This window comes from Bos grunniens, chromosome 3 (genome assembly GCF_055505025.1).
Source record: "Bos grunniens cultivar Pamir isolate PY7600 chromosome 3, Bosgru_T2T1.0, whole genome shotgun sequence".
NCBI lineage: Eukaryota > Metazoa > Chordata > Mammalia > Artiodactyla > Bovidae > Bos > Bos grunniens.
In genome coordinates, this window is record NC_141167.1 from 32,943,995 (window position 1) to 32,970,555 (window position 26,561).

At 40.9% G+C, this 26,561-nt stretch overlaps 1 protein-coding gene across 25 annotated transcripts in view; it reads right to left on the reverse strand.

The window, feature by feature from the left end:
- Nucleotides 1–26,561, reverse strand: part of DAB1 (DAB adaptor protein 1) — a 1,332,660-nt gene that overhangs the window by 690,603 nt on the left and 615,496 nt on the right. For all 25 annotated transcript variants that reach the window (XR_015160070.1, XR_015160089.1, XR_015160096.1 and 22 more), the window contains one exon: nucleotides 16,854–16,927. The gene's annotated coding sequence lies outside the window, so the exon portion shown is untranslated. The remainder of the gene's footprint in view (nucleotides 1–16,853; nucleotides 16,928–26,561) is intronic.

Here is a 26,561-nt window from a genome sequence, read left to right on the forward strand (position 1 = left end):
GGAGGAGCCTGGCGGGCTGCAGTCCATGGGGTTGCTAGGAGTTGGACACGACTGAGTGACTTCACTTTCACCTTTCACTTTCATGCATTGGAGAAGGAAATGGCAACCCACTCCGGTGTTCTTGCCTGGAGAATCCCAGGGACGGGGGAGCCTTGCGGGCTGCCGTCTATGGGGTTGCACAGAGTCGGACACGACTGAAGCGACTAAGCAGTCGCAGCAGCAAGAGTAAAGACATGATCAAAATAGGGAAGGTTAGTGATGAGCTTTCCCTAAAGCAGACAACAATTACTCTGTAAAGTTGCCTTATCAGTATGTTTTATAGTTAAAAACATTCTTCTCTAAACCAGGCTGAAAACTATGTACCATGTATATCAAGAACAGAGGCTGTCTCAAGTTGAGCTCTCTGTCACTTTAGTTGTGGCTATAACCAAGGGGCAAGATCAAGAGCAGTTGTGTCCTTGTCATCAAGTACCTATGGGCTTGTGACAACAGGACCAGCCTGGGCGTGGAGTGGGGTGGTGACATATCCCCTAATACAGATGCTGTCAAATTTGAGCCTGTATCACCTGAAAGGCTTGTGAAGACAGGTGGGGTGCTGGGCTCCCCAACTAGAGTTTCTGGCTCACTGGGCTGGGGTGAAGCCTGAGAACTGGCGTCTCTAACCATTTCTCAGGGGATGAGGATGATGCTCGACCTGGGGCCACATTCTGAGAACCACTAGCCCGATTAGAAATGGATAAGTGTGCAGGGCAATAAGGGCAGGTTACAGAGAACCGGCTAAGGGAAGAAGGCTGTTCCTGGAAAAGTGTCTGAATAGGCTTTGTGCTCCAAGGGGAAGGACAGAGAGAGGAATCTAGGTGCCCTATATATTTTCCAAGGCTGGCATTGTGATGTCTTTTAATAATCTTCTTGGCTCAGTCCAACAGTCTCTACTTTAAAGAAATGTTTGGTTCACACAATTCTAATAATATGTTCCTAGAATACAGCCCACCAATGAAAGTCTGAAAAATAGATTCTATTATCCTTCTCTACTGTTGAACCTAAGCTATATCATTAGAGGCAGCCAGAGAGGCTGAGCAAATCACATGTACATTTTTCAGGTATCTAAGAAGAAAGAAAACAGGTTCAAAGAAGTAGACCTAACCTGGAAGAGCCTGAACAAGGAGACAATGCTTTCTTTTAAAAATGATTGAAAATATTGATAAATGTTATCTGACTGATTTTAGCTATTATTTGCATTATGAGCCAAAGCTTGCAATTTCACAGAGTCTATTGGGATCAGAACTACAAATGTAAACTTAAAAGTGTGTCATAGTTGGGACATATTGGACCTGGGGGTGAGTTTAGGCAGTCAGTGGATAAGGCAGAGAAATGAAAAGTAAGAAGTGCTTGGTTCAAGACCTGGCTCATGGAGGGAGACAGCCAGCATCTAACAGTCAGACTCTCAGGTCCCAGCAGGGTGTGACCTTGGATGAGTTAACGTCTCTGAGCTTCAGTTATCTCATCTGCAAAGCGAACATAATAGTGGCCCACACTTCACAGCTTATTGTAAGGTGTAGCACAGTCCCCGGAACACAGGGTTGTGCTAAAAGGATGTGAACTGTAATAGTAGATAAAAACAAGCTCTTTGAAGTCAGATTAGGGTTTGTATCTAGCTTGTCACTTTCAGTTGTGATTCCTTTGGGCATGTACTGAACCCTTCTAAGGCGTAAGTTTGTGTTAAAATAGGGATAATAATATATAACCTTTTAGGATTACTCCAAGGATTAAATGAAAGCAAGTATGATAGTATGCTTATCCCTTGGCTATATTAAGTACTCAACAAATGAGATTATCACTACATATAGGAAATCTGACTCTTATGAATATTACTTTTCCTCATTGGTAAAAAGAGAACAAAGATCTACGCCACCCTTTTACAAGTTTGGTTTGAGGCTCAAATAAGATAGTGAATACAGTCTTCCTGGTGGTCCAGTGGTTAGGAATCTGTCTGCTAATGCAGGGTACATGCGTTCGATCCCTGATCTGGGATTCTACATGCCATGGGGCAACTACACGTGGGAGCGGCAACTACTGAAGCCCGCATGCCCTAGAGCCCAGGCTCTGCAGTGAGAATCATCCACAATGAGAAGTTTGCACACTGCAACTGGAGAGTAACCCCCACTCTCTAGTGAAAGCCTGTAGGCAGCAGCAAAGATCCGGTGCAGCCAACAATAAAAAATAATATTTTTTCAAAAAAGATAATGAACATGAAAGAAACTTTCATTCATTCATTCACTCATTCAATAAATACTTGTTTCTCATCTTTTGTGTACCAGGACTGTTCTAAATGCCAGTAGTACACTTGTAAATAAAAAGGATAAAACATCTGCTTTCATGGAGCTTATATTTCTACCACTAGAGTGGAGGAGGGAGAGATGAAGAAACAAATAAATACATAAAGTCAAGTAATAGAAATACTTTAGAGAAATGTAAAGCAAGATAAAGAGGGTGGGGCTGAGGTGGTACAGTTGTGCTACTTTATAAAAGGTGATCAAGGAAGAAATAGCCAATAAATAGCATTTGAGTAGAGATGTGCAGGGCACGAGGCGGGTAGGGCAGCAGATGTCTGGAGGAAGCAGAGGGACAGTCCAGTGGGTCTACTATTCCTGGGACGGGAGCATACTAGATGTGTTCAAGGAACTGTAAGGAGCCCAGTTTGGCTGAAGCAGCTGAAGGAGGTGGGAGAGTGAGCCACAGAGCACACAGCAATTTACAGGCCATTAGCCTCGGTTGTCGGAGAAGGCAAGGGCACCCCACTCCAGTACTCCTGCCTGGAAAATCCCATGGACGGAAGGGCCTGGTAGGCTATAGTCCATGGGGTCACTAAGAGTTGGACACGACTGAGCGACTTCACTTTCACTTTTTACTTTCATGCATTGGAGAAGGAAATGGCAACCACTGCAGTGTTCTTGCCTGGAGAATCCCAGGGACGGGGGAGCCTGGTGGGCTGCCGTCTATGGGGTCACACAGAGACAGACACGACTGAAATAACTTAGCAGCAGTAGCAGCAGCAGCCTCAGTTGTGCCCCATCAGATTCGTATGTTGAAGTTCCAACCCCCAATGTGATGGCATTAGGAGGTAGAACCTACCTTCTGGAGGTTCTGGAGGTAATTAAGGTTAAATGAGGTGGGTGGGGCCCTACTCCAACAGGACTGGTTTTCTTATAAGAAGAGCCCACTCCCTCTCTTGCTCCCCCTTCTCCTCCCCACCCCCTGCTGCCTGCACACAGAGGAAATGCCACGCAAGGACACAGCAAGAAGGCACTGCTTGTGAGTCTGGAAGAGAGTGCCACCAGAAACTGAATTCACTGGCACCTTGATCTTAGACTTCAAGCCTCTAAAACTGTAAGAAAATAAATGTCTATTGTTTAAACTGCCCAGTCAGTGGTACTTTGTTATAGCAGCCCAAACAGACTAGTACACCATGAAAGCACATGGAGACGGGCTTCAAGATGGGCAGCCCATTTTGAAGATGGGCTAGTACACCATGAAAGCACTTGAAGATGGGTTCTCAATGGGCAGCCACTGGGAAGCCTTAAGCAAGGACAGGACGTCTGACGCTCTTGCTTTTGTGTGTAAAATACAGTGGCAAAGTGGAAAGCTAAGACATTAGTTAGGAGGTTATTACAATAATCAAGAAAAACAATGATAAGCAGCTCAGATTGGAGTGATAGTCATAGATAACATGATGAGAAGTGCCTGAATTCTGAGTGTAGCTTGAAGATATAACCAACAGAAAATGCTTGGGGATGGGAGATGCAGTATGAAGGAAAGGGGGTCAAAGGTGACTGCTGGGATTTTGGCTGAGCACCTGGAAGACTGGAGTTGCTGTTCACTGAGCTGGAGGAGGTTGAAGAAGAAATAGCTGGGGTGGTTAACCAGAGTTTGGTTCTGGACTTTAAAGTGCACATTGCCTAGCAGATACCCAATGGAAATGGTTGAGGATTCAGATGGAGTCATGAGTCCTGAGTTCAGGGGAGTGGGAGCATTGGAGATAAAAAAGTGTAAAGTCATTAGTATATGGATGGCATTTAAAGCCATGAGACAGCATGATCAAATTTCTAAATAATAAAATGTTACATATTTGTAAGGATATGTATAAGTCAGTTGGGATCTTTGGTATCCTTCACTCTTCAGACTCATTACAGAAAAAATCCACATACAGTCTTTCTCCTCTTTATGTTTTCAGTTCAGTTCAGTTCAGTCGCTCAGTTGTGTCCGACTCTTTGCTACCCCAAGGACTGCAGCACACCAGGCTTCCCTGTCCATAACCAACTCCTGGAGCTTAGTCAGACTCATATCCATTGAGTCGGTGATACCATCCAGCCATCTCATCCTCTGTCGTCCCCTTCTCCTCCTGCTTTCGATCTTTCCCAGCTTCGGTGTCTTTTCCACTGAGTCAACTCTTCGCATCAGGTGGACAAATTATTGGAGTTTCAGCTTCAGCATCAATCCTTCCACTAAACACCCAGGACTGATCTCCTTTAGGATGGACTGGTTGGATCTCCTTGCAGTCCAAGGGACTCTCAAGAGTCTTCTCCAACACCACAGTTCAAAAGCATCAATTCTTCGGTGCTCAGCTTTCTTCACAGTCCAACTCTCACATCCATACATGACTACTGGAAAAACCATAGCCTTGACTAGACTGTGTTTTACTTGGTAATATACAATGCTGTTTTAAAATAAGATAAGAAGAGACATCTACTATCTGTCAATACTTTGCAAATAGAATATTTTACTCTTTCCATAACACATCAGAGAGATATCCCAGTTGCCAAATCTATTGATAGGTTTGCTTAGCAGCTATTCCACACTTAACCATGTGTTGAATACTGTGCTAGCAACTGGGGAAACAATGAAAAAGATAACATTCCCAGCTTCAGTGAGTCATGCATTTGCAACAAAGTGTGATAAGTGTGATGACAGAGATACACAGGAATCTTGGAATCCCAGGGAAAGCATGCCTAAATCGTCTTGCTAGAGCCAGCAAGGGCTTCCCAAAGGAGGTACCATCTGGTATGAGTTGGAGCCAAAGGGCTGCTATGCAGGGTGTGAGGCCACAGGACCAGCCTGAGTACCAGCACAGAGCTAAAAGGTTAGCCAAAAGAACATAAGCAAGTCAAGGGGCTGAGGGTAACATGAGATGCAGGGGGTGATAAAGATATGATGCTGGGACTTAGACAGGGGCCAGGGTATGTAGGTATCCAAAATACTTATTTAGGGTACGGGATTAACATTCACCTTGGAAGAAGGAAGGGTACAAGGGGGAAATGAATGTTTTATTTTAATAGGGGAAGAGTTTACAAATTAGTAATAGGCATCAGTTACTTTAAGTAAAGAGTCCCAAAGAGTGGAAAACCTTTGCATATGAAGGTATCTTCATATATTATTAACAAAAGTAAAATATTGCAAGGAAATCTTTGTTCAACAATAGGGAAATGACTAAATGAATTATAGTGGATCTATCCAATAAGAGTCCATTTACTCAGTGAAACATTACTCATTTGAAGTGATTGATTGTACTAGTATCTGCCACCAAGGGAAAGTGTTTTTGGTAAGGACAAAATAAACAAACTAAGCTTTATATGTTTAACCTGATAACTGTCATATAAGATATGTCTCTACAGAGTGGAAGAAATACACCCAAATGATGGATCATGGCTATTTTTTTTGTCTTCCTCTAATTTCTAAATTCCATGTAATATGTGGATATTGGTTTAAAAATTTTAAAGTCATGAATCCATAAACAATCAAAACGTTACTTATAAGTATGACATTTTTGTTACTTTTCATTAACAAAGACAATAAATCATGTGTGATAACTTTGAGAGTTAAATGAGGAGATAAAGATCAGTGTTATATTATTTTTTGTATGAATTACACGTTTGCTGCAGCACTGGGTGAGGAGTGGCAGATCACATAGCTGGGGTCCTGGTGAGAAAGCACATTCCCTGAGATGATGAGTAAATCACTGCTCTTCTCCAGGCCCTGGGGCACAAACCATCCTTTCCTTGGTGCTTTTGGTTTGGATCTAGTGCAAATGCTTTCATCGTTACAGGTCAGCTTAGTTTTAATCTCATCTCAATAATCCACATTGCTGGAGAGAGAGGACCCCAGTTCAGGATAATTCTAGTTCCTCTTCTGTCAAAAAGTGAATTGAACAAGATCATTTCTGAAATTCCTTATAGTCCCAGAACGTCCTGATTGTTCTTTTTCTTAAAATTTATAGTTGAACAGCATGTTTCTAGTGATGCAATGCACACCTGTTCACATTTAATTTTAAAATATAGTACACTTACATTTCTATAACCATTTATACTTCACCAACTATTTTCACATATATGTTACCACCTGCTCTCCACTATCACCTCTGATTCTCATTTTTCATGTAGGGGAATTAAGACGAAATGATCATGAGAGAAGGGAGACACAAGAAACCAGGGACACAGAGCCAACAAGTGGCAAAATGAAGCTGAAGTCAGGTTTTCCATTCCGAACTGGGCCTTCTAATCACTTCAAAAGAACTCACTGCACTGACCTTAGAGCCTATTCTATTAGCCTGCTCTAATCAATCCATGTTTAGGATTTAACAACTCAAATAGGACCTTAGGTAAGTTAAATGGGTTCAGCACAAAGGAATCACCAGAAGCAAAGAATGACTACATTTTATTGAACCTAATTTGTGAGCCATCTGGGAGCATTACCTCAGTGGGACACCTGGGACTAAGTATCACCAGCTAAGAGACACTGATAAAAAAAGACACCCCCATTAGAGTAACATTAAAGTTATGTGTTAAAAGCAGAAGGGTGAAAAATCTAGGGGCATGCAATCTCTGGATGATCTTTGTATTTACCTTGGTAATGCTCACAGAAAGAGACATGCTTGGCTTAAACGATGTGGGCCATAAGACAACATTTCTATAGAGATTTCCTTTGGAAGAATCATCTTGCAGCAAACGGGATGCTACTACAATAGCTGGTGTCTGGGTAACTTACATTCCAACTCACTTCTGGCATTGGTGAACTCTATAAAACTGTTAACTGGAGCCTTACTTTTCTCATCCCTGAAGCATAGTAAGAGTCGGACACGACTGAGCGACTTCACTTTCACTTTTCACTTTCATGCAGTGGAGAAGGAAATGGCAACCCACTCCAGTGTTCTTGCCTGGAGAATCCCAGGGATGGGGGAGCCTGGTGGGCTGCTCTCTATGGGGTTGCACAGAGTCGGACACGACTGAAGTGACTTAGCAGTAGCAAAGCATAGTAATGGTAATTTCCTCTAAGGCTGCTATGCAGAAAAAATTGGCAAACCAAGGCCTGAGTGTGGAGGCATGAGTGGAGTGGAATTAGATCATTGCAGAAGAGCTGGCCAGGAGAGTTTTCTGCTCTGCCCAACACTCTGTCTTAGTCCCTTTCTCAAATCAATCAATTTTCTCACACAACTTTGCCTAAGTACCTGGCATTTTTGCAGATGAATCCCAAAGTCTATTGGTAGAACTCTCCCTCATTTTGTGGATCAGTTCAGCCAGCGTTATCTCGAAATAAAGTATTATGTGTCAGGCACCTTTGTCTGTGATCTGTTCAGAACAGATCTGAAAATCTGGCTATGCGTGCATGCATGCGTGCTAAGTTGCTTCACTCGTGTCCAACTCTGTGCAATCCTACTGACTGTAGCCTGTCAGACTCCTCCGTCCTCGGGATTCTCCAGGCAAGAATACTGGAGTGGGTTGCCATGCCCTCCTCCAGAGGATCTTCCTGACCCAGGGATTGTCTCCCGCATTAGCAGGCAGGTTTTTAACCAGGAGGTCCCCCCTACCCCACCCCAGGAAGCCTGAAAGTCCGGCTATTTGTATTCAAATCATCTCTCCTTTTTATTGTCTATCATCCATCTTTCCCTCCCTCCAGCCTTCCAAGAAATTTTCAGGGAGCACGTACTCAATTAAAGCCTTAGAGGAATAGTGGACAGATCACAAACTTCCAGACAGGTCTGGGTTCAAGTACTAGTTCAGTACTAGATTTACCAGCTGCAGGACTTAGAGCAAATGGCTACTTTTCTGATCCTGTGCTTCTTTACTTAAAACTGTAAATAATGATTGCTTCCTTACACCTCTTTGTTGAGGTTTATTATCATTAGCACATGAAGGTGATCAGTGATTTTTAAAAGATTCTCAGAGACAGATGCTAGAAATAAAGATGCAGAAAAAACTGAAAAAAAAAAAAAAAGAACAAAAAAAAAACACGCCAAGACCTTGGCACCATAGGAGACATGAAGAGTGAGAGAAAAACATAAACAGCAATTACAGTATAGCATGTTAAATGATTTAAGGAAGAATTTCCTTGTTCCCCAAAGGATGCAGCCATGTCTGCAGAGGAGGAAAGCTGACTCCCTAGCCCTCGGGTGCATACACTGATGTGCTTGTCTCAAGCAGGAGGGATCTGAGTTGACCTGATGCCCCAGTGGACCTTATTACACTTGCAGGTGCCACTGTGAAATAACAAGCTCTCCTCCCACGGTACCTCCTCTCCACCTCTCCCCTCCGAACCAGTTCGCTGCCCAGCCTTCCTGTTCTGAACTTATTATATATCCACTCCCTCCCTCCAGCCCTGATCTTTTCTTATCAACCCTGGGTGTATCTTGGTTCAAATTCATTTTCTCCCCAAGACTAAAAATAAAAATCCTCATGTTACAACTCCATTCGTTGCCTGGAGATAACATTCAGCTCTTCACACGCAGGCAGACCTCCTCCAGCTATGCCAATTTAATCTTGTTCTGTAGCTTCATTCATTGTGAATAGGATACCTTTGGCAGGTGAGATGTTATGAACATCAACATGTTAAATCTTCAGTAAAGTCATTCTCCTGGGCATTTTTTTTTTCCCATTTCATTTTGTCCAGAATGCTGTCACAATGTCCGTTGATATCTCTAGACTTTGCCCTTGAGTTCCTCAGCAGTTCATTAATACATGCACCCATCCAGCAGACATTTACTTGAAGACCTATCGTGTGCCAGGCATTGTGTTACAGCATTCCTTTGATCCTTGTAAGACTGGCAGGTATGTGTGCCTACGTGTACATGCATTTAGGGAGAGGAGGGTAAGTCAGCTATTTCTTCAATTTTGGCTGTTCTTCAGTGATAAATGTGTGCAGGGAAGGAGGGCAAGGTGTGGTCACAAATGTGGATTTCAGCTGTCACCTATATCCTCCACATCTTCATCTAGAAGCCACATACCTGCCAATTACAGAGATTTTTATAACCAGGTCTGCGAGCTCACAATTGGTTGTCTATGCCACACTTAAGAATAGAGTGCTTCCACAGTCACCTCTTCTACTCACATGGAAGATTTCTCTGCCAGGGAGCACAGGCTCTTTACCTTGAGAGGACATCTATATTATCCATCCATAATAGTTTCATTTGTGTATACTTAATTTCATCACTTGGCTGTTTCACTTTTGAGACTCCCTGCATTATAGCGATTAGCTCTTTTTTGTCTCGGCTCTATTATAGATTGTTCTGTCACATTTTATTTTTGTGTTTGCTTTTTTATTAGTTTTAAATGCTGGTTTCAGTAAAATAATGTACAGTCATTCTTCCATATTTAACTGCTTTGCCCTTTTTGGTCAGCTTTGTAATGTTTTTGATTTACAAGTAATTTTGAAATATATACCCATTTAAAAAGGAACGGCTGTACACTCAATTTCTTCCATCTAAATCTTCTTCAGGAAATAATTTAGGCAAAATGTTACTATGGTAGATGATGAATAAGAATTTAGATTATTGCTCTTTCAAAATATTTCTTTTTATGGAAAAATAAGTGTTTTGATTTGCTGCTCTATTGCAAATTCTGGAGCCCAATACTTGACCGTAATTGTCATCTTCCCACCTAGGGGTAAGCTAATCCGAGACGGGAGAGCTGTCCAAGTACAACAGGCCTCAAACATCTAGAGCCATGCACATGTTATTGGATTCAGAGAGCCTGAGCATGGGTAGGTTGGCTATTAGTACACCCATTTTACAGCTGAGGAAACTGAGGCCCTCAGAAGATAACTATCAAACCGAAGCAGTCAACACTGTGGTGGCAGGATGCAAACATAGGTGTTCTGATTCTAAATTCTACGCCTCCCTCCTCTCACCCTAGACCACACATTCAGAACCAGGGTATAGTCTTCAAAAGGCATGGGAAGGATGAAGAGGAGACAGGTTTGGGGAAAAGGAATCGCTAGAAGGTCTCTCTAGTATATTCAATACTTATGGGGTTAATTTCATTAAGAGTCTGATTCTGAAGATCAAAAAGGTGAGAAACTGGAGAGAAAAAACTTTAATGAGTGAGACCATGGCAGTGAGAGGTTGTGAGAAGATTTATGGTTGAGAGGGACAGAAGTCCTAAGCAGGAAGTGGGATGTGCCCTGGGCTAAAAAACTACATTTTGGATCATGAGTTTAATTTGATTTCTGTTACATTACAGAAAGGGGAATGGTAGAAGAGGTAGAATAGAAATTGGCTGCCTTATGAAGTAGAGAGTCCCCTATTATATAAAGCTTATGACTCTGTACTAGTCAGGGTTAACCAGAGAGGCAGAGACAAGCACCAGTAGATTGTATACGGGTATGTGTGTGTGTGTGTGAGTGTGTTTGTTTGCACATGTATATATATATATATGTGTGTGTGTGTGTGTGTATATACATATATATTGAATTATATATATATTCTATTCAGGATATATAGTTGAATTATTCCTATTCAACACTTCTTTGATATGTGTTACTTCTTTGACATTACTCAGTTGTGTCTGACTCTTTTTGACCCCATGAACCATAGCCCACGAAGCTCCTCTGTCCATGGAATTCTCCAGGCAAGAATACTGGAGTGGGTAGCCATTCCCTTCTCCAGGGGATCTTTCCTGCCAAGAGATGAAACCCAGGTCTCCTGCACTGCAGGCAGACTCTTTACTATTTGAGCCATCAGGGAAGTCCATATATATACACATATGTGTGTGTGTGTGTGTGTGTGTATACACCCATGCTTACATATGCATATAATCTCCTAGTGGTTGGTTCTGTTCCTCTAAAAATATAAATAAGCACATTACATATTACATATATACATGCATTATATATATATTTTTATAAATATGTATGTATTATTTATTTATAGAGAAATTTGGCCTTTTCCAACTCTGGGAACTGGTTAAGCTGTCTATAAATCTGTTGTATCTTGTCTGATGCTGGAGCTTGAAGTCCACTGGGTAGGCAGTCAGGAAGGAAAGATGGATATAAGTAATGAGGAAAATTAGGGGCAGCTGGGAACCCAAAGGCATGAGCTGAAACTCCCTAAGGATGAACTGGAACCTCGGTTTTCACTGCTACCCCAGTTGTAAATGTGGATGACCTGCTGGAGCCAGGGTCTCTTCTCAAAACACACACAAATGGATAACAGGTTAGAGAAGTTGGAGGAGGATCTGGGGAAAGGAAATGCACTCGTAGGCTTGGATGCTGCTTTATGCTGACTCCGTGAGTCTGCAGATCAGCAATAACACATGAGCAGCAAAGGGCTAATGTGTCCTTTCATCCTCCAGATTTCCCTAGCACCTCTCTGTGGTCCAACCTAACTGAAAACTACAGGAAACTGAATTCTGAGTAATGAACTTCAGTCTAGCCAACCTGACATATAGAAAGCCACCATTCTAGGTGGGAAGGAATACTGTGTCTGGTGGAGAGCTGATTTTGATGCTCCCTAAAGGCACAGCAGAAACTCAGGGAACCAAACATGCCTTCTGACTATTGAGCACCCAGGTCCTCTCCAGCCACGGAGATCTCCTTGTGCATTCACTGATTTAGCTGTTTTCCGTGCCTTTGTCACTGGAGATTTTCATTCTCCAAGACCAAAGAATGAGAAAGAGTCTTCCCATTTTCTCTCTTCTTTATTGCCAAAGATCAATGCATCTGCCTTTTGTATTTTAAAGATTTATAATTGCATGCATTACTACAAGCAACAATAATAGCTAAAATTATTCATTGAGAATATATAATGTGCCAGACCCTTTCACCTGTCCTCTCATTAAATTCTTACAACAATCCTATGTAGAAAGCATTACTGTTACCTTAATTTTACTGATGTAAACTGATTGATCAAATTGCCAACCTCCGGTGGATCATCGAAAAAGCAAGAGAGTTTCAGAAAAACATCTATTTCTGCTTTATTGACTATACCAAAGCTTTTGACTGTGTGGATCACAATAAACTGTGGAAAATTCTGAAAGAGATGGGAATACTGGACCACCTGACCTGCCTCTTGAGAAACCTGTATGCAAGTCAGGAAGCAACAGTTAGAACTGGACATGGAACAAAAGACTGGTTCCAAATAGGAAAAGGAGTACGTCAAGGCTGTATATTGTCACCCTGCTTATTTAACTTATATGCAGAGCACATCATGAGAAATGCTGGGCTGAATGAAGCACAAACTGCAATCAAGACTGCTGGGAGAAATATCAATAATCTCAGTTATGCAGATGACACCACCCTTATGGCAGAAAGTGAAGAACTAAAGAGCCTCTTGATGAAAGTGAAAGAGGAGAGTGAAAAAGTTGGCTAAAGCTCAACATTCAGGAAACCAAGATCATGGCATCTGGTCCCATCACTTCATGGGAAATAGATGGGGAAACAGTGGAAACAGTGTCAGACTTTATTTTTCTGGGCTCCAAAATCACTGCAGATGTTGACTGCAGCCATGAAATTAAAAGATGCTTACTCCTTGGAAGGAAAGGTGTGACCAACCTAGACAGTATATTCAAAAACAGAGACATTACTTTACCAACAAAGGTCCATTGTCAAGGGTATGGTTTTTCCAGTAGTCATGTATGGATGTGAGAGTTGGACTATAAAGAAAGCTGACAGTCGAAGAATAGATGCTTTTGAACACCCGAAAAATTGAACACTTTTGCAACTATGTTAGAGAAGACTCTTGAGAGTCCCTTGGACTGCAAGGAGATCCAACCAGTCCATTCTAAAGGATATCAGTCCTGGGTGTTCATTGGAAGGACTGATGTTGAAGCTGAAACTCCAATACTTTGGACACCTGATGAGAAGAGCTGACTCATTTGTAAAGACCTTGATGCTGGGAAGGACTGAGGGCAGGAGGAGAAGGGGATGACAGAGGATGAGATGGTTGGATGGCATTACTGATTCAATGGACATGAGTTTGAGTAAACTCTGGGAGTTGGTGATGGACAGGGAGGCCTGGTGTGCCGCGGATCGTGGGGTTGCAAAGAGTTGGACATGACTGAGAGACGGAACTGAACTGAAACTGATTGAAATTTGAGATTGATGTGCTCAATGTCAGATAGTTATTATGTTTTGGAGCAGAGATTCAAATCCAAGACATTCAGCTTTGGAAGCACCACCACCACCATCACCAAAAATAACAGGAAAGAGAAATTACCACATGGCTAAGACCCCTCTCGGAGGTTTTACAGTTAAGCCCCTGGTATCTAAAATCTCTTACTTTCTTTCAGTTTGGAGAATGTGTGATTCTATCAGAAGAAGGAGAGAAAGTAGAAGGGTAAATAGAGATAATCCGAGAAAATAAAAATGATGACAAAAAAGAGGCGTACAGGAGGCATCAAAGGGATAAATTGAAGAACAGGGAAAAAGAAAGGAAGATAACAATAAAAAGATTTTTCTGTCTTAATACTACTCCACATAGGAAGGTATGATTTCTCACCTATGATGGCTGCAAATGACTACAAATGAATACAAGGTAGACACATCTCATCAACAAAATAAATAGCCAACAGTGTTGGTTTGCCAACTGATGGCTTTCAAGCAACTTTAAAAGGTTAAGTGGTAAAAAATAAAAGCTTAAAACCAAGGAATGAATACCAAGGAATGGGGATAGTGGTTCTAGCAATTATTCAGAATTGGGTCCCAGGGGCTGTTGTCTGAGCATTCTCAGGACAGGTCAGGTCTGAGGTCACTGCAGGGTTGGCTAATGAGGATAGGCAGTCCTTCATGTCTACTTTCAGAAGACAGTAACAGCTAGAAAGCCTTTGAAAATCACGAGTGCAGGCTACTATATAAAACCCCGGTTGCTGAACACATATAGCAGGCCAGGCACGTGGCTCTCAAACCAGCATCTTCACTGCGTGGCTGTGCAGCTGTGGTTCAGTGCCACTGAGCTGCTGGTGTGCAGAATGTCTAGCCTTGAACCCTTCTCGCCTAGTACAGAACTGCTCATCCTTTGAGTTCCAGCTCAGTAGCATCCTCCATCTCAACATATTTCCCAGCATTGCTCTTCAGGGCTTCTTTCTGTTGGTTCTATATGATAATTAATTGTTTACCTCTCTGAGCTCCTTGTGCAGCAGGATTGTAGCCTACGTTTTCCCCACATTTTCATTAATGACATTACAAGTGCCTTGGGAACACTCCTCAGCTTAGAGTCACTGCACTGCTCCCTCTTCTAAGTGCAAGCCACCCTGACAACTTAAAAGCCTAGAATTCCTTCCTTTGCCAGGCTTCTCCAGAGTTCTCTCTTCTTTTCCATCCCCACTGACTCTACCTTTGTTTACTTCATCATTCTCTCTTTCTAGGAACAAATGAATAATCTTCAAATATCTCACTCACAAATACATGATTTGTCTCCACTTCAGAGGGCTAGGATTTTTTCAAATTGGAGGAGTAGGATGGTGCCCAGAGGTAAATATCCAGGACTCAACTCCCTACAAAGCTATGCTTCAACATCTCTTTTGTTTTTCAAACCATGTGAACAGTTTCTCCCAAAATCAGTCATCAGAAAAACACTGTTTATCCTTCTTCAGCTTGTTGATTTGCCCTTCCTAACTGAACAAGATGGGAGAACACTGCAGACTCCCTTAACTGTGACTCAAGTAGCAATACAAACCACTGAGCTGCATCAGTGTTTAAAAACCAAGAATTTTACAACAGAATACATCCATAGATGATAAGACTTACATAACTGATATTTCCACCCGTCGAAGCTCTTTTGGACATATTGATCTTAATCACAAAGATAGATATTATTATTCCCACTTTATAAACATCAAAACAAAGGCTCGAAGCACTATGGTGGCTCTTGTAGGATCTCACAGCTGGTTAGTGACAGAGTTCATTAAAAAAACCTTGATTTCCCCAGTCTAGGGAAGGCATACATCTGAGAGAGCTTCTACTCCATTACTCTGGATGCTTACTGATTTTAAACTTTGAAGTCATCACATATCTATATATTTTCAACCTCTGTCTATAAGCAGAATGCATTTGAGAGATTTATGAGACAGGCAATCTAGAAAAGATGACTGTTTTCAGAAGCTACTGCTCCCCAGTCCTCCTTAGGTAGAAAACCTTAATTTGTCTTCCCAAATTCACTCCACCTCAGAGAATAGCTTTGTGGATGGAAAAGCAATAATAAAAGACCAAACGCAGTCCGGCTGCAAATGATCAGCCTCTTCTCTCCAATGTGGTAATCTACAAGCTTCCCCTAGGTCGGGCAGTTACTTACATACATGGTGAGCTCTGCCGGATAGCCTGGCCAGCAATGGGGAGAGTGCTCCCCCAACCCAACCCCCATTTCTCATTTAACTCTACTCATTAGAAGAGGCTGCGGCACAAGCCAGGTTGACATGGCAATAAGTCACCAAGGAAATGCAAAAATTGACAGCTGAGGAGTCCCAGCAACCAGTCTTCTCCACTACAGAAGCCCCCAGAAAACAGGTTTCTCAACCTCCTTGCCAGGTCACTTAAATGAGTAGTGACATTTGAGTCCCTCAGAGTAATTAATTTCCTCTGTCTCCAATAGTTCCTCATATTTTAAATGAATTTTTACAAGTCTCAGATCCTCCAGCCTCCCAGCTCGCTCTCCAGTCCCGTTGTTCCCCAAGGTCTCATAACAAATAGCTCCCACTCGTATTTGCCTTGCAAACTCACATAAACTGGAAATGATAAATACATTATCTGGGCTTTTTAACAGACCATTGTTTAATTTTCTATGCTTGTCTGGCTGGGGAAGAGATGAACATTACCTTGTGGAGAATAAGATTTCTATTCTATGTAAAGCGGGTTGGGGTAATCTATGGCAGAAACACAGCACTCTGTTCATCCTAATAGGCGGTGCTGCTAATTAAAAGTGTTAGGAAGGAACATCCATCCACCAGTCTGTGATTCATTCAGCATTATCCCTGGTAAACAAGAAATAGATATTGGAATGAATGCTTCTAATTTGTCAAAAGAATAGGCATTTTCAATTGTGCCTTCCTGGCTCCCTGTATGAAGTACATAATTCAGTGTTGCCATCATTTAAAAGTTTAGGACCTCAAAAGAATAGTACTTGTCCCTAAAGCTCATAAATCTCCAAGTCTGTTTCTTATGTAGAGACATTTATCTTATGCACGGTTTGACTTTAGTTTGCACAATTGAGAATGGTTCCTTCTGTTGGTAAATATATTTAGACTGGTATTTGAGAAGGGAGGTGACATTATTGTATTTAAAAATCAAACCAGTCTGAGACAACCTATTAGGAGAAACCAAAATCTGGGCAGGAAAACTTAAGACTCTTAATGACATTTACTAGGTGCTTAAAGACAAGAAGAAAGAGAATCAATATTATCTTCCTGTAACCATAAACACAATGTAGCCCAGAGAAAAGGCACCGATTCCTGAAGGCTCCGTAAACCCTCTAGAGCTTAAAGAGGAACACGAAAGCACAAAGGCCGTCACTTCAAGAAGACCCTGAGACATTTGTGAGTGTTTTCCCAGAGAGCAAGACTTTCCTCAGGCCAGCAAGACAATCGGCCTCAAACATTTACCTTTGTGTTGTGTAAAAGGGTCCCTTGATCATGAAGACATGGAGTTGGGGTTCACCAGCATGTCTTGCTGAATGCTGAAAACAAATAAAACATGATATTAAAAAAATAAACATTAATTACTTAACTGGCTTGTTTTTCTTCCTTCTATTTCAGTCAAGAAACATTTACTAATTTCCTACCACACAGCAGGCATTGGAAATAAAAAGATGGCATAAACAAAACATGCCTAAACAAAAATCAACAAATATAGCCCATTGTAAGGACTGAACAAGAAGTGGTCCACAATACCTCTTAGGTAGGAGGGTGTGTGTGTGTATTGGTGTCACTTCCTGAGATACACACACTCGTGTACATTTCTACACATACCCAGAAGCATGGAAGAATTTTTAAAGAACTTTCCCAATTTATCTGACTCTCTAAAGGCTTGAGCTCTTGCCTTAAGATCAGTAAAGAAGAGGGCACTGGAGAAAATGTCAAGAGTCTTAAAAGTGTTCGTAGCCTTTAATCTGCAATTCTCCTTCAGGAGTCCTTCTCAAGGAAACAATAGAGAATGCAGGCCAATATTTATGCACAGAGGTTGGCATCACAATGTTGTTTTTAAGAGGGAAACAGACAATGGAGGAATGATAAACTGAATATTTCTACATAGAGTAATAATGTAACTGCAAAAATATAAAAAAATTCCAAAATAAAACATAGCAAAATTGTTTACAAAGTTTGAGCTCATCCATGTAGAAATTAGTCTTTAAAATATGCCAGCTGTTAACACTGGTTATTTCTCTGTAGTATGCTGCTGCTGCTGCTAAGTCGCTTCAGTCGTGTCTGACTCTGTGCGACCCCATAGACGGCAGCCCACCAGGCTCCCCTGTCCCTGGGATTCTCCAGGCAAGAACACTGGAGTGGGTTGCCATTTCCTTCTCCAATGCATGAAAGTGAAAAGTGAAAGTGAAATCACTCAGTTGTGTCCGACTCGTATCGATCCCGTGGACTGCAGCCCACCAGGCTCCTCCGTCCATGGGATTTTCCAGGCAAGAGTACTGGAGTCGGGTGCCATTGCCTTCTCCGCTCTGTAGTATGATCATACGTTATTTTTCTCTTTTTGTTTTCCAAATTCCTTACAGACATCACACATTATTTTTCTAGGAAGAAAATGTTTGTATATGAAAAAATTTAAGCTTCAGCATCACCATTTCTGCACCACTTTCCTTACATGCACTTATATAATTGGGAACTCCCTGTTCCATGCTGAAATGGAGAAATAACTGCATTTTGAATGCAGTGATACAGGAGACACAGGTTCAATCCCTGGGTCAGGAAGACGCCCCTGGAGAAGGAAATGGTGACCCACTCCAGTATTCTTGCCTGGGAAATCCCATGGACAGAGGAGCCTCGTGGGCTACAGTCCATGGGGTAGCAAAAAGTCAGACACAACTTAGTGACTAAATGACAACAAAAAAGGTGACGCCACATAGGACTTGTCCATTCCATGTCTGCCTCTTTCTATCTGTGAGCTCCTCAGAGGAAGTCATCATACCTTACTAATCCTTGCTTCCTGTGAACCTAGACCAAAGATAAGCTCATGCTGCTGTGGCTATTTAGTCACTAAGTCGTGTCTGATGCTTTTTCGACCCTACGGACTATAGCCTGCCAGGCTCCTCTGACCATGGGATTTCCCAGGCAACAATACTAGAGTGGGTTGCCATTTCCTTCTCCAGGGGATCTTCCCAACCCTGGAATCAAACCCACGTCTCCTGCTTGGACAAAGGCAGATTCTCTACCACTGAGCCACCTGGGAAGCCTGGACAAGCTCATAGTTTTCATCTAATCAGTGTTTGCCGCATAAAAGAAGGAATGAGTGAATGAATGAATTTAAGACTTAATAGGGACTTCCCTGGTGATCCAGTAGCTAAGACTGTGCTTTCAGTGCAGGGGACCTGGGTTTGATCCCTGGTCGGGGAGCTAGATCTGGCGTGCTGCAACTAAGACCTGGTACACCCAAATAAATAAATAAATATATATTTTTTAAAAGACTTAGTAAATGGAAATGACTTGACAAAACAACACTAAGAGAATTGTTCATTCAAATAATCAGTGACAATAAAATTTAAGTTCCATTTGAATTCACAGAAGATAGAAGAAGATAGAAAGCAGAGAGAGAACCATTTTTCAGCAAAGACCAGGAAACAGAAAAAAAAGCCTATGGTTAAAACACATACACACACTACTCAACATAATGGAATATCACAGCCTACTGATCTTCCAATATATTCCAATACCCAGAATCTGTTTTAGACTGGAATATTTATCTAGTAACAATATCCCATTACAGCAACTCAGTTATTTTACATGTTTGGAGTTGCATATACATAAACTGAACAGATACTTATTACTAGTTTAATCAGCAATGGCTGGTTGACTCCTTACTAAAGGAAAAAAAAAAAAAGCTACAGGATAGATGATTGCTATGGTTTATACAAATTCAATTTAGTTTATTCATAAAACTAGTGAAATATAGCCAGGATATTAATTTACAGTTGTATTTCTCTGGAGATAGAGCTGGTTTGAATCCCATCTCTGTCTTTTAAGATCTGGGTGATCTTGGGCAAGTTATTTGACCTTTCTAAGGCTCAGTTTTCTTACATATAAAATGGGATAATAAAAACATGAGTCTAATGAGGTTATTGTAAAGAACAAAATGAGAGAAAGCATGGCATTCAAAACAGACCTCAATCTGATGCCTGTGTCCATCCAGACCTGGACGTTTTGTACATAAGCCAGTCTTTCTTTTTATCATGTGCCATGAAGTATGCTAGACACTACAAATATTACCTCATTTCATCCGCATAGTATTTGTTATGAGGAGGCACTTTTTTTTTTTTTACTTTATAATCCTTTTTATTTCTATCTTATTGGTAGTAATGTCCCCTCTTTCATTTCTGATTTTAGTTATTCAAGTCATTTCTCTTTCTCTCTCTCCTTTTATTGAATTAAGCTAAAGGTTTGTCAATTTTGTTAATTTTTATTTATTTTTTAATTGAAGTATAATTGCTTTACAATATTGTGTTACTTTTAGTTAGTCTTTTTGAAGAAACAACTATTGGTTATGTTGACTTTCTCTCCTGTTTTTCTATTTTATCATATTTTTCCACTTTAAAAATGAGGAAACTGATGCCCAGTTTTAATGTTATTGTCTGAATCAAGATTCAAACTAGACTGCCTGGTTCCAAAAGCTAATCTCATTAACTGTTTTGAAAAGAAGGTACTAAGTTCTGGTTTGCACCGATCTTCAACTCATAAGAAAATTCAGTTTACAAGTTTGCTATGCCACACCACATTACTTGACATGCTATGGCTTGAATTTTATTCCCTGGTAGTCACACTTAAGTACCCTCCTATTTCTTTTCCTATTAAATACTTCAAGCCTGAATTTCAGTATAGACATAATTATAACCCTAAGCTATGTACTACCACCCAGCCTTGTCAAATACTAAAATTCCATCATATTTGCTTCAGATCTTTTCTTTCTAGAATTAAACATTATACGATATAAGTAGATTTTGCCATGAATTTCCTCCTAATTCCAAAAAGATAACTTTCTTTTAAAGATAGGATTATCTTTAAAAGATTATTATATTATATTTAAAAGATTATCTTTTAAATTAAAAGATAATTTCCTTCTAATTCCAAAAACATACTGTCCTAAATGTCCTTGCATGTTTTTCTGTTTCTAATACATGCTTGCATCCATAAACAATATATAGCACTGTTTTGCCTGTTTAAAACTTTGTTTAAATATCTCATTGTAGGCATCCATCTGAAGCCTGCTTATTTTGCTGAATGTTTCAGATAATTTACTACTTTGATAGAACTAGTTTATATTCTCTCATTTTAACATTTAGATAGTATTTTATCATATATTTATATTCTAACTTAATCATTAATATTGATGGACATTTGAGCTATTTCCAAATTATGCTAATACAAATAATGGTGTGATGCATATTGTTACACTCTTGGGCTACATATTGTGGTTTCTCTACTGACTTGCTAGGCCAAAGAGTATATGCCTCCTCAAAGATATCTGAGATGTGGCAAACTGCTCTCCAAGGTAGCAAGAGCAATTTACACTAGTTCATATCATTACCAACATTGGGTATTGCCAGACTGTAACAGTTTTTCAATCTGGTAGATATAAAATAATTCATACCTTAATATGCATTTCTCTAATTACTAGTGAGATTAGACATTATTTTTCTTTTTTATATTTTTACATGAGTTTTTTCCTTCTGCTTTTTATATGCCTTTATTTTCTTCTATTGAGTTGTTACAAGAAGGAAACAACATACGCTAAACAAATAAGAAAGCAAAACACCTAGTATGCCTGATGGTCATTTGGGCTATGGGGCTGAATCACTTTTCTAACTTTTTTATTTAGTACTGGGGTATAGCCAGTTAACAATGTTGTGATAGTTTCAGGTAAGCAGCAAAGAGACTGAGCCACACATATGCATGTATCCATGCTCCCCCAAACTTTATGGGAGTTTACTCTTCAGTAGGGCCATTAGGAAAAACCTTACCAGTAAGATGACATTTAGGTAAGTGTGGGTGCAACCAATGGGAAGCAACAGAAAAATGGTAAAATTATAACATCTGATCAAGACATGCAGTGGTACTCAGTATATTCTATACTAGTTTGCATGTTTTTACAGTTATATATGTTCCAATTGTTTTTCCTAACCAAAGTTTATCTTCCTATTTTGTTTATAGTGACATATAAAATGTTTTAAAATTTTAATATAATAAAACATATTAGTATTTCCATTTTTTGTTCTATTAAATAAAACTCTGCCAACACTGGATCATAAAGATAGTCTTCTATAGTTATTTTTAAAATGATGCCTTTTGCATTTAATCCATTTGGAACTGATATTCTTTATATGGGGGCTTCCCTAGTGGCTTAGACAGTAAAGAATCTGCTTGCAATGTAGGAGACCTGGGTTTGATCCCTGGGTGGGGAAGATACCCTGGAGAAGGAAATGGCAACCCACTTCAGTATTCTTGCCTGGAGAATTCCATGGACAGAGGAGCCTGGTGGGCCTCAGTCCATGGGATAGCAAAGAGTCAGACACAACTGAGAGACTTCACTTTCTCTTTCTTTCTTTCGATGATTTCTGCATTGGTTTGTAATGATGCATCTATCATGCATTAATTTTATAATCAGTATAGTCTATTTCTGGGATCTAGCTTTTGTTTCAGGGCTTCCCTGATAGCTCAGATGGTAAAGAATCTGCTTGCAATGCAGGAAACCCTGGTTCTATTCCTGGTTCAGGCAGATCCCATGGAGAAGGGATAAATCTAACCACATGGACCACAGCCTTGGCTAACTCAGTGGAACTAAGTGATGCCATCTAGGGCCACCCAAGAAGGACAGGTTATGGTGGAGAATTCTGACAAAATGTGGTCCTTTGGATAAGGGAATGGCAAACCACTTCAGTATTCTTGCCTTGAGAACCCCATGAACAGTATAAAGGGAAAAAGATAGAACATTGAAAGATGAACTCCCCAGGTCAGTAGGTGCCCAATATGCTACTGGAGATCAGTGGAGAAATAACTCCAGAAAGAATGAAGGGATGGAGCCAAAGCAAAAACAATACGCAGTTGTGGATGTGACTGGTGATAGAAGCAAGGTTCGATGCTGTAAAGAGCAATATTGCATAGGAACCTGGAATGTTAGGTTCATGAATGAAGGTAAATTGGAAGTGGTCAAATAGGAGATGGCAAGAGTGAACGTCAGCATTCTAGGAATCAGCGAACTAAGATGGACTGGGGTGAATTTAACTCAGATGACCATTATATCTACTACTGTGGGCAAGAACCCCTTAGAAGAAATAGAGTAGCCATCATGGTCAACAAAAGAGTCCAAAATGCAGTACTTGGATGCAATCTCAAAAATGACAGAATGATCTCTGTTCATTTCCAAGGCAAACCATTCAATACCATTGTAATCAAAGTCTATGCCCCAGCCAGTATTGCTAAAGAAGCTGAAGTTGAATGGTTCTATAAAGACTTACAAGACCGTTTAGAACTAACACTCCCGAAAGATGTCCTTTTCATTATAGGGGACTGGAATGCAAAAGTAGGAAGTCAAGAAACACCTGGAGTAACAGGTAAATTTGGCCTTGGAGTACAGAATGAAGCAGGGCAAAGGCTAATAGAGTTTTGCCAAGAGAATGCAGTGGTCATAGTAAACACCCTCTTCCAACAATACAAAAGAAGAGTCTACATGTGGACATCACCAGATGGTTGACACCAAAATCAGATTGATTATATTCTTTGCAGTCAAAGATGGAGAAGCTCCATACAGTCAGCAAAAACAAGACTGGGAGCTGACTGTGGTTCAGATCATAAACTCCTTATTGCCAAATTCAGACTTAAATTGAAGAAAGTAGGGAAAATCACTAGACCATTTGGGTATGACATAAATCAAATCCCTTACCGTTATACAGTGGAAGTGAGAAATAGATTTAAGAGACTAAATCTGATAGATAGAGTGCCTGATGAACTATGGACAGAGGTTCGTGACATTGTACAGGAGACAGGGATCAAGACCATCCCAAGAAAAAGAAATGCAAAAAAGCAAAATGGCTGTCTGAGGAGGCCTTACAAATAGCTGTGAAAAGCAGAAAAGTAAAAAGCAAAGGAGAAAAGGAAAGATATATCCTTTTGAATGCAGAGTTCCAAAGAATAGCAAGGAGAGAAAAGGAAGCCTTCCTCAGTGACCAGTGCAAAGAAATAGAGGAAAACAATAGAATGGGAAAGACTGGAGATCTCTTCAAAAAAATTAGAGATACCAAGGGAAGATTTCATCCAAAGATGGGCTCCATAAAGGACAGAAATGGTGTGGACCTACAGAAGATATTACAAAGAGATGGCAAGAATACACAGAACTGTACAAAAAAGATCTTCGCAACCAAGATAACCATGATGGTGTGATCACTCACCTAGAGCCAGACATCCTGGAATGTGAAGTCAAGTGGGCCTTAGAAAGCATCACTACGAACAAAGCTAGTGGAGGTGATGGAATTCCATTTGAGCTATTTCAAATCCTGAAAGATCATGCTGTGAAAGTGGTGCACTCAATATGCCAGCAAATTTGGAATACTAAGCACAGGACTGGAAAAGGTCAGTTTTCATTCAAATCCCTAAGACAGGCAATGCCAAAGAATGCTCAAACTACCGCACAATTGCACTCATCTTTACACGCTAGCAAAGTAATGCTCAAAATTTTCCAAGCCAGGCTTCAGCAATACATGAAATTCCAAATGTTCAAGCTGGTTTTAGTAAAGGCAGAGGAACCAGAGACCAAATTGCCAACATCCGCTGGATCATTGAAAAAGCAAGAGAGTTCCAGAAAAACATCTATTTCTGCTTTATTGACTATGCCAATTAACTTTGACTATGTGATCACAATAAACTGTGGAAAATTCTGAAAGAGATGGGCATACCAGATCACCTGACCTGCCTCTTGAGAAACCTGTATGCAAGTCAGGAAGCAACAGTTAGAACTGGACATGGAACAACAGACTGGTTCCAAATAGGAAAAGGAGTGCGTCAAGCCTGTATATTGTCACCCTACTTATTTAACTTCTATGCAGAGTACATCATGAGAAACACTGGGCTGGATGAAGCACAAGCTGGAATCAAGATTGCCAGGAGAAATATCAATAACCTCAGAAATGCAGATGACACCACCCTTATGGCAGAAAGTGAAGAAGAACTAAAGAGCCTCTTGATGAAAGTGAAAGAGGAGAGTGAAAATGATGGCTTAAAGCTCAACATTCAGAAAACGAAGATCATGGCATCTGGTCCCATCAACGTCTTGGCAAATAGGTGGGGAAACAATGGAAACAGTGGCTGACTATTTTTGGGGGCTCCAAAATCACTGCAGATGTTGACTGCAGCCATGAAATTAAAAGATGCTGGCTCCTTGGAAGGAAAATTATGACCAACCTAGATAGCATATTAAAAAGCAGAGAGATTACTTTGCCAACAAAGGTCCATCTAGTCAAGGCTAAGGTTTTTCCAGTAGTCAGGTATGGTTGTGAGGGTTGGAGTATAAAGAAAGCTGAGCACCGAAGAATTGATGCTTTTGAACTGTGGCGTTGGAGAAGTCCCTGAAAGTCTGTTGGACTGCAAGGAGATCCAACCAGTCCATCCTAAAGGAGATAAGTCCTGAATGTTTATTGGACTGATTTAGATGCTGAAACTCCAATACTTTGGCCACCTGACGTGAAGAGCGGACTCATTTGAAAAGACCCTGATGCTGGGAAAGATTGAAGGCAGGAGGAGAAGGGGACGACAGAGGATAAGATGGTTGGATGGCATCACCAACTCAATGAACATAAGTTTGGGTAAACTCTGGCAGTTGGTGATGGACAGGGAGGCCTGGCGTGCTGCAGTCCCTGGGGTCACAAAGAGTCAGACGTGACTGAGTGACTGAACTGAACTGAGATTTTATTTTATTCATCTAGTTTTCTGTGCAGATAAACATCCACACTACCCTAATTGCTATAATATATCTCACACTGTCACAGCTGGCAAGACCTATCCATCTGTTGATCTGCCTGTCTGTCCAGCCAGCCAGTCAGCCATCACCCATATATTCACCCACCCTTTATTATATTTCATAAATCTTTGTTGATATCCTAACTGTGCCAAACACTTGTTTGGTCACTGTGTATTTAATAACAACTGAACAGATACCCTGCCCTCCTGGAGCTTATACTCCAGAGGGTGGAGACAGACACTATGCAAATAAATGACACTGTGTAGGCCAGACAGTGGTAAGTGCCATGCAGAAACATGAAGCAGGGAAAGAGGATTTGGCACATGTTAACAGCCAATATAATACATAAACTGAAAAACCTAATGAGATAAAAATGAACTTATTTTAAATACATACCAGACATTTAGAGTTTACAATAAACATTTAAAATGCTCATGCTTGGAATATAGCAGTAGTTTACAACTTCTGGTGAAGAACAAAGTGGTGGTCCTTGAAAATGCAGCCTATCCTGGCCAAGCTGTGACTGCATAGGAAAGTTTACTCTAGTCACCTGGGAAAAGAGGGCTGGGCACATATGCATTCTGTCTGGTCTTTCATTGCAACCTGACTCAAGACACTGGTCTTGGACCAGAATGAGACTGCAGTTTGTCAGCTGGACAGTGGGGAAGCCTGGAAAAATTTCTGCTTCTGGAGATCTGCAAATAAGACCAGAGTGCTCATACCCAGCTCACCACCCCTCACCTGCTACCAATTACCAATGTTTTCACAAGTTGTCTGGAGACATGATTACAATTGAAACAGCACTATTTTCCCTCCCTCCCTTGCCTGGAAAATCCCATGGACGGAGGAGCCTGGAAGGCTGTGGTCCATGGGGTCGCTGAGGGTTGGGCACGACTGAGCGACTTCACTTTCACTTTTCACTTTCATGCACTGGAGTAGGAAATGGCAACCCACTCCAGTGTTCTTGCCTGGAGAATCCTAGGGACGGGGGAGCCTGGTGGGCTGCCGTCTATGGGGTTGCACGGAGTTGGACACAACTGAAGTGACTTAGTAGCAGCTCAATTCATAGAGTAAAAAAGCCAATGTACAATTGCATTTTAGAGTTTATTTATTTACTTTACCCCAGTTTTCAAACCTTGGGC